Raw genomic sequence first — 9,324 nt, forward strand, 5'->3', positions numbered from 1 at the left:
CTCAGACCTCGCGTCCCTGAAAGACGCTGCCACAACATTGCCCACTCGGTCTCCAACGCGGAGCCACCGCTGACCCCGGCCGCCCTCTGGCCCCCTGCCCTTCTCCCCTCCCCCGCCATCTCGACATCTCTACCCCGTCGAACTACTGCCAGCCAAGCCCTGTCCCCTCTCGCTGCCTGCCCCTCGCCTCCTCTAAGGCTCCCCAAAGCTAAAGACCCGCCAGTCCTCTCACCGGCCGGTCCGCCGGTAAACGCTGTTCTTCAGCTCAGGGCTCACTGTTTGGAGTCTCCCTCGTGATTGACGGCTACCACTTCCTACCACGCCTCAGCGGAACCACCCCGCCGGCCAATCCCAAAAGCGAACTGTCCGGGGCCGGGCACCGCCCTTGGAGGTCAGCTTCGCCAACCAGCAAGTAGAAAAGAGGCGGACCCGCCTCCTGGATTTACCCAATCCGCTGGGGCTGGAGGGTAAACACAACAGTATGTAAATTCGGTTGAAGCTGCTGTGTCAAATGGAGAATTACGAATAAGTCTATTTTATGTGCAGACAAAACCTTCGTGGCTTTTTTTTTTTCCCAAAAAAAAAGCAACACGAGGGCCAGGGATTTAGCTCAGTGGTTTCGTCGCCTCCTGCGCAAGCGCAAAGACCTGAGTTCGATCCCCGATACCAAAAAAAAAAAAAGCAACACGCCCGAGGCTCCTCACCCAAGCGTCTCAGATTTGGACCAGAGGACGGGGAGACTCGGTCTGTTTACATCGAATTCTCGCGACAGCTGGTTCGAAGCCCAAAGCACGTGGACATGGCAGCTGCCAATCACTTGGCTCTGGCCACTCGCTCATCCCGAGCCCGCCTTTGGCCACGCCCCCCGCGGTGTTTACCTTCCGGAGCCTGGCGGGCCAGCCCGTGGTCAGCCCGGAGCAGAGCAGGTGGTGACCTAAGAGGCGCGGAGGTAATCTTGTCAATTGAGCCCCTTTGGAGAACGGCGCCTGACTCCTTACCTCAGTTTTCCATCTCCCTTATCTTAATCAAGATCTCACCATTGTCATTTCCTCGATTACATTTATACAATAAATCAATTGATTTATTGAACGATCAGCGGTCTTTCGTTTACTTTAGTACCTCGTATGTATTAGCGAATGTAATGCTAACGATAATTCCACGAAGATGTAGCTTATTAATAGTAATGGCTTTTGTAAAGAATTGGCCGATACAGCACTACTCATAAGGTCTTAGCACAAAGGAAGAGGGACGTTTAGTAGAAAAAAATACCTCCCCGAAAATACGCCCTCGGGATGGAGCTATATATAGAAGTATTATAGATATAGAGATTGAGAGAGTACACGTACAAGTAACTATAGCCAAACAACCCTTTGCTTCACACACAAATAACTAGCCCAAAATATCACCCCTTCGCTTTAGGCACTCAATCAGTTGGCACCGATTAAATAGAATATTCATAGTGTGCCGTTTATCAGACTAACGTTTTGAATTTTAGCTAACAAAAGATATGGAATGTTGGTGGTGCATGTCTTTAATCCCATTTACTCTTGAGGTTGAGGCAGAAGGATTGCAAATTCAAGACCAGCCTGGGAAATTTAGCAAAATCCTGTTTCAAAATAAAAAAATAAATAAAGGGGCTAAGAATGGAAGAAAATTCCTGGTATAGCCTCAGTACACAAAAATAAATATACAAACGAGCCGGGGATTTAGCTCAGTGGTTTCACCACCTGCTGCAGAAGCACAAGGACCCGAGTTCAATCCCTGGTACCAAAATAAAATAAAAATAAATGAATGAATAAAAACTAGAAAGAAAGAAAAGAGAACAAGTTCCATTTTTTCTACTCTGAGTCTATAGATCGGTGGCAGAGTGCATCTTAAGCATGCGTGAGCCCTGGTTTGAGTAACTAGCACCACTAGAGTAAAAACTGGCCTTCCTACATTAAACTCACTGAAGAAGGAATCTTTTCAGTATTCTATGTTGAGTTTTTTATATATTTGGATAAGAGCTCTGTTTGTTTGTTTGTTTGTTTGTTTGAGGCAGGGTCTCCCTTTTGTAGTTCAAACTGACTCTGAACTCACTATGTAGACCCGGCTGGCCTCAAACTCCTAAAGATCCTCCTGCCTCAGTCTCCCAAGTGCTGGGATTACAGGCATGCGCCAACACGCCCAGCTGTCTTTTCAGTATTCTAAATTCCTTTGACTTGTGTTGCTGTCCATCACTGACTAATTTGTTGTCTCAAATGTGGTTTTGTTTTTGTTTTTTGCGATACTGGAGATTAAGCCCAGGGCTCTTGCACTGAGCTGCATCCCGAGACATTTTTTCATTTTTATTTTGAACCAGGGTCTTGTTCAATTGCTAAATTGCCCAAACTGAGCTCCACCTTTCCACCCTTGTGCCTTAGCCTCCCAAGGGGCTGGGATTACGGACATGAACCAGCTTGTGGAATGAGGTTAATGGAAAAATAAACCAATACTGCTTAAGTAAAGTAAACTAGTTTGGAGAGGTAAACCATGGCCAGATGTAGTGTGTCTTCCATAGAATTATGAAGAGTTTCGTGTTTATTCTAGGGTGGAACCTATTGGAAGAATTTCCACTAAAAGTGTCACAATAATCTTTACCTTTGGGTGGGGGGGGGTCTACTGGGAGTTGAACCCAGAGCTTCACACATACTAAGCAAGCACTCTATCACTCAACTATATCTCCAATATTTACATTTAAAAGATTTATTTCTGTCTAGGGAGAATACATTGTTGTGAAGGCAGTAACAAATAGAAGCACTGGGTGAAATGGGAGACCTTTCAGTAGCCCAGTGATGAGATCTAGAACTGAACATAGAATTGAAGCATTAAGATGATGAAAAGTGGCCAGATCTGGTGCTGCATGAATGTCTATAAACCCAGCCCTCAGGAGGCTGAGGGAAGAGGATCGCCAGGAGTCCAAGGCCAGGCTGGGCTACATAGTGAGTTCAAGGCCACAACCTGGAATACATAGTGAGACCCTATCTCAAAAAGAAAAAAATGATGAAAAATATTGATTTCAGAATATAGATATGTATATAATTTCAGACTATATATTTTAAGACATAATTGAAAGAATGTGATAGTTGTTGAATGTGGGATGGAGGGAAAGAATCAAGGATAATTCTTCTCTTTGGGGCTTGATCAACTGAGTGGTGCTATTTTTAAAATAATAATTTACCTTTTTTGTTGTTGTTGTTGTTGTTTTTGTTTTGTACTGGGGATCAAAGTTGGGACCTTGTGCCTACAAGGCTGCTGGTGGCACCACTGAGCTGAATCCCTGGCCTGTTGTTTTGTTTTTTGAGACAGAGTTAGTATATAGCCCTGGCTGGCCTGGAACTCACTATCTAGCCCAGGCTGGCCTTAAACTTGCTGCACTCCTCCTGCCATGACCTCCCTAGTGTTGGGATTGAACACATGTGACACCACATCTGGCTTTTATTGACTTTTTAAAATCATTTGTTAGCCAGGTGTGCTGGTGCATGCTTATAATCTCAGCACTCAAGAAGTTAAGGTATGGCAACTTGCAGGCCAGCTTGGGCTACATAGCAAGTTTAAAGCCAGCCTGTACTACATAGTGAGACCCTACCTCAAAAAAACAAAAAAGAAAAGAAATTTTTTTTTGGTACTGGGGATCAAACTCAGAACTGACCTTGCGCTTGCAAGGCAAGCGCCGGAATGACTGAGCTAAATCCCCAGCCCAAGAAATTTTGATACCACTTAGCTACATTCTCAGCCCTATTTTATTTGATTCTGAGACAAGATCTTCCTAAATTGCCCAGGCAGACTCAAATTGCAATCCTCCTGCCTCAGCCTCACAGAGAGCTGGGGTTACAGGTAGTGCCACATCGCCCGTGGGTGCCTTGCCTTCATCACTCACTGCGGAGGTCATGTAGTTAAGCAGTACACTCCCATTAGCTTTGTCCAGGTAACACCTTGCCTGTAATGCTCACAATGGTAACACTTATCTAAGTTGTTTATCAGGAACTTGGAGGTAGCTCAAATAGGTTGAAACCACCAACTCTCCACTAGGACCTACGCAAGTGTCCAGTGGATGAGCATTTGACATCACAGGGCCAAAGACGCCATCCTCAAAGCACGCAGGTGCATTCAATTTCAGAACACATATCTTTTCAGGAGGCGGGGGCAGTACTGGCAATTGAACCCAAGGCCTTCACACTGAGCTATATGCCCCAGCCCTTTTCTTGTATATTATTTTGAGACAGGGTCTCACTAAGTGTTAAATTCTCCAGACTGGCTTGAGGTTGATATCCTCCTGCCTCAGCTAGGATTACAGGCATACAACAACATGCCTGCCTTGAATGTGTTTTATGAAGAGCCACAATGTCTGATTAAACATGTGCAGGCCACTCGTTACTTCTAATCATCTTTTACTAGACCTCAGATCACCCTGGGATTTTTTTTTTGTTTTGGGGGGGTTTTTTGGCAAAAAATAATATCAAACTCGGACTTTGCACTTGCAAGGCAGACAGAGGAACCACTGAGCTAAATCCCGGCCCTTTCTTTTTTATTCTCATAAATAATCTTGAACCCTATCTTCAGGGAGCCTTGTTTGAGACTTGGGTCTCATACTGCCTCAAATTGGGCCAGTTTTTTGGGTTTTTTTTGTACCGGGGATCGAACTCTGGTCCTTGCGCCTGCGCAATAGGTGTTGAAACCACTGAGCTAAATCCCCAGCCTTAGGCCACTTTTTAAATACTCTCTTTGGCAAAATTCAATGAGTGGCATAATGCAACGTAGGCAAAATGGGCCACTTTCTATAATGCTACCAACCACTTTTGTTTTTCAGTATTGAGGACTGAACCAGGACCTTCACACTGAACTGTATCACTAGCCCTTCTCAAATTTCCCTTCATCCCTAAATTGCCCAAACTGGGTTCGAATTTGTGATTCTCTGGCCTCAGCCTCCCAGAATGCTGCAATTACAGGTGTGCACTAGCACGCTCAATTTACCAACCAGTTCTAGTCACTAGATTTCCTTATCCACAGAGACATTATGAGGTTCTCCCATAACATTTTAAATAAAGATAAACCTGTGGTTGTTGGTTTGGGTTTTTTTTTTGGGGGGGGGACGCTGTTTTTGCTTTTTGGTACTGGAGATTAAATGCAAGGTCTTCCAAACAAGCTATATCCCCAGCCCTTTATTTTTTTGAGACAGGATCTCATTAAGTTGCTAAATTATCAAGGTGAGGCTCGAACTTGTGATTCTCCTGCCTCAGCCTCCCAGAGTATTGGGATCACCAGCATGAGCTAAAACACTCACCTGGTTTTGGGGTTGTTTTTTTTTTTTGAGACAATGTCTGGCTGTGTGGTCCAGGCTGAACTTGAACTCGCTATGTAACCCAGATTGGCCTCCAAAACTTGATCCTACTGCCTCAGCCTCCTGAGTGCTGGGTTTACAAGTCTGCATCACCAAACCTGACTTCCATGTGTATTTTAGTGTGTTTTTTGTTGTTGTTTAGGCAGTACTGGGGATTAAACCTAATGTCTTCAAACTGAACTACATCTTCAGTCCTTCCTTTTTAAAATTTTTGGGACAGAGCCTTACTAAGACCCTACATTTCTCAGGCTTGGCTTGAACTTGCAATCCTCATGACTCAGACTGCCAGAGTACTGCCACCATGGTGTATGCCACCATTCTAGGCTCTTTCTTTTAGCCTTAAGCAAGACATTGCTTCACTTACCTTACCCACCAAAAACACTTGGATTTCAGCAGTGCCAGCGTCATCTATTTTCACTATAGGTACAATAATTTTCAGTAAAGTAAAAGAAAATCAGGCTGGCTATACAGCTGTAAATCCAGCTCCCTAGGGGGCTGAGGCATGAAGACCACTTGAACCTAGTTCTACACGGGCTTGGGCAAGAAAAAGAAAATAGCATCAAAGAAAGAGAGGATAAGAGGAGAAACAAATGAAAAATTTAAAACTAAATCCTAACAGAAACAAAATCCTAACAAAAAGAAAAAGAGCTAAAAGGAAAGAGAACAATATGCTGCTGTACTGAAAAAAGGGATAATGACTAAAAACCTCTTAAGCTTGGTGAAACACAAAAACCTACAGATTCAAGCTCAGCAGACTATAAACCAGAAAAAAAAAACACAAAGAAATTCACACTCAGATACATCATAACCAAATTGTTAAATACTGAAGAAAAAAAATCTTGAAAGCAGCCACAGGAAAAAATAATGCACATTAGATGACCTACAGGAGAATGAATGAATTAGATAGCTACAGAATTTGCCTCAGATTTTCCTCATGGAAATCATAAGGATATTTTCTTTTGCTTTATATTTTGTTTTGTTTTGTTTGGGATAAGATCTAACTATATAGTTCAGCTTGGCCATGAACTCATATAACCCAGGCTGGCCTCAAATTCTGAGATGCACCTGCCTCAGCCTCCAGAATGCTGCGATTATAGGTATGCGCCACCACATCTGAAAGAAGGATATTTTTCAAAAATTTAAAAGAAACAGTATCAGAAGGGAACTTTGACTATTAGGAACTAAGAACAGAAATGGTAAACACCTGGATCAGCAAAATAGCTTCTCCAAACTTGCATGGTAGGTGCACACCTGTAACCCCAGTACTAGCCTGGCTAATACAGGAGAATTTAAAGCTGAGGAAAGCCTGGGCTACATAGCAATTTCAAGGCCAGTGTGGTCTATAGAGTGAGACTTCATTTCAAAAATCAAAACAGGGCTGGGGATTTAGCTCAGTGGTTCCAGCGCTTGCCTTGAAAGCGTAAGGTCCCAAGTTCAATCCCCGGTACCAAAAAAAAAAAAAAAGAAAGAAAGAAAAAGAAAAAAAAATCAAAACAACTGCCTGTCTCTCAAGAGCAAGGTCCCGAGTTCAATCGCTGGTACCAAAAAAAAAAAAAAAAAAAAAAAAAAAAATCAAAACAAGCTGAGCATGGAGGCCAACTCTGAAAGGCCAAGCCAGGAGGATCACAAGTTCAAGCCCAAACTGGGCAACTTAGCAAGATCATATCTTAAACAGTAAAGAAAACATAAAAGGCTGAGAATGGGGGTGAGTGCAAAAGTGGAAAATGAGAAGAGAACTGAGCCAAAGTAACCTATTAAGGATTAAAAGGAAATAAGTAACAGAAAAGAACAAACAAGAGCCAGGCGTGGTGGCACATGCCTGTAGTGCCAGCACTGGGGAGGCTGAGGCAGGAGGATCACAGAGAGTTCGAGGCCAGCCTGGGGTACATAGTGAGTTCAGGGCCAGCCTGAACTACAAAGTGAGACCCTGTTTCAAAAAGCAACTAAAGAAAAAAATAATGTCCCCCCAAAATGAGGAATAAAAAGTAGAATGAAAAAAAGTCTAAAATAATACTCTTCTGTATTTCCGAATGAGTGTTAACTTTTTTTTCCCAGGATCTGCAGTCTTGGGATCCAGAAAAACAGTTTTCTCCACCTGGGTTTATAGCCTGTGAGTTTTCGAGGTACCCTGCCCCCAAGGCCCTTCTATCCATACAGACTGTGACAGTTGTCCAAGTCACGGTATGTCCTTGCTCACACTGATAGGAAAAGCAATAGAACCACAAGACTCTACTGGATGCAGGCAGCAGGGCTGTTTAAGCTGAGGACTGAATACCAGCACTTTCAGATCCAAGTTGCTTCTGAAAACCACACTTGCTGGCCCTGGGTTCTCACATGTCGGGCACAGCCCCATGTCCTTTCTGGCCTGAACTGGAACCTCTCAGGGGCTCTTTTATCTAGCCCACATTCTCTCTGTGGCTGTCTCACCTAATCACTCTGGTAGGTTAGCACTGGAGACCCTGAATTGTTGTGGCTCAGCCTTAAACAATTAACCTCTTCCCCAAATGGCTCCTGATTAAACTCTCTCCCAATGATGGACACTGCCCTGGATTTCTATTCCAACTCTAGCCTTATGAAGGAGTCACTTTTGGAGCAAAACCCCACTGTTTGTAGTTTACAATAGCTTTTGGCTTTTCTTGGGGTTAGCACTGCTTGCCTGGTCCATTACTTCTCCCTGGAGGTAACAGCCCTCTGGGGATCACTCTCTCTGCTCTCCAGGACGCTAGCCTCACCCACAATCAGGCAGGTCAGCTGATTGCCCTCTGCTGCCCTGTGCCAAGGGAAACCAGAGTGGACTGAGTTGGTGGGTGGCCACAGGGAGGGCATGGAATCAGTGAGCACAAAGTTAGCTGGTGGTGAATATGCAGCTTTTGCCCATCTGCTGGTGTGGATTCTGTCCATTGGGGTTGTTTTTTTTGGAGGGGGGGGTGTTTTTGAAAAAAGTTATCACTTTGTTGCCCAGGATGAGCTCAAACTCGAAACTCCTGCTCAGCTTCCCAAGTAGCTGGGATTACAGACATTTGCCACCACATCCAACTACCAATTAACTCTGATCTCTTTATGTTTTTAAAACATTTGGGGGCCAGGATTTAGCTCAGTGGTTTCATCACCTGCTGCGCAAGCGCAAGGACCAGAGCTCGATCCCCAGTACCAAAAAAAACACAACATTTGTAGGGCTGGGGATTTAGCTCAGTGGTTTCACCACCTGCTGCACAAATCCAAGGACCCAGCTTCAATCCCTGGTACCCCCCACAAAAATTTGTTGTTTTTAGTACATGTTTGCAGTACACAATGGTTACATGCATCTTGGGGAGTTGGTACACGTATGAATTAACTCTTTAGTCTCTCAATGAGATTTCATGTTTGAAATTAATAAACATTTTCTCCTTATAGAATACAATTTACTACAGCAAAATTATATAGTTTTATTTTTGGTTTTTTCCTATATTAATAAAGCCATGTGTACTTGTAATTCTAACTCTTGGAGGCTGAGGCAGGTGGATCACAAGTTTGAGCTCAACCTGGGCAATTTAGCAACTTAGGGAGACCTTGTCTCATAAAACAAAGTAATAACTTAAAAAGGGCTGAGGATGTGTGAAGGCCCTTGGTTCAATTCCCAGTACCACCTCCTCAAAAAAAGGAAATTTAAAAAAGGAAGGTCAAAGTATTTTACATTGTTATATTACCAAAGCATATTTTTTTTTTTTGAATTTTTTTTTTTTTGAGACAGGGTCTTGCTATGTAGTTCAGGCTGGACTTAAACACTACATAGCCTAGCCCAGGCTGGCTTCAAACTCAGGTAATCCTCCTGCCTCACCCTCTCAAGTGCTGGGATTACAATGCCATTCATTTTTAATCACTATTTTACCAAATACCCATAAATCATAACTGACTTAATCATATTCTTGGATATTTGGCCTGTTCTGTATATTCTATATTTAAATTAAAAATTCAGAGTGCAAGAA

General features: G+C 43.4%; 1 protein-coding gene across 14 annotated transcripts in view; it reads right to left on the minus strand.

Moving 5' to 3' along the window:
- The window catches only part of Bcas3 (BCAS3 microtubule associated cell migration factor), a 583,853-nt gene extending 583,033 nt beyond the window's left edge, over positions 1-820 (minus strand). For 3 of the 14 annotated variants that reach the window (XM_021248681.2, XM_013067653.3, XM_087191872.1), the window contains exon 1: positions 233-434. The gene's annotated coding sequence lies outside the window, so the exon portion shown is untranslated. Of the gene's footprint in view, positions 1-232; positions 438-704 lie in introns of those variants that run through there. The other 11 variants (XM_013067651.3, XM_087191875.1, XM_087191876.1 and 8 more) reach the window with 8 other exon arrangements.
- Between the last annotated feature and the right edge of the window lie 8,504 nt (positions 821-9,324).

Source organism: Heterocephalus glaber, unplaced genomic scaffold, assembly GCF_053883595.1.
Source record: "Heterocephalus glaber isolate CG9 unplaced genomic scaffold, H.glaber_assembly_v1.0 deba00001564, whole genome shotgun sequence".
Lineage (NCBI taxonomy): Eukaryota > Metazoa > Chordata > Mammalia > Rodentia > Bathyergidae > Heterocephalus > Heterocephalus glaber.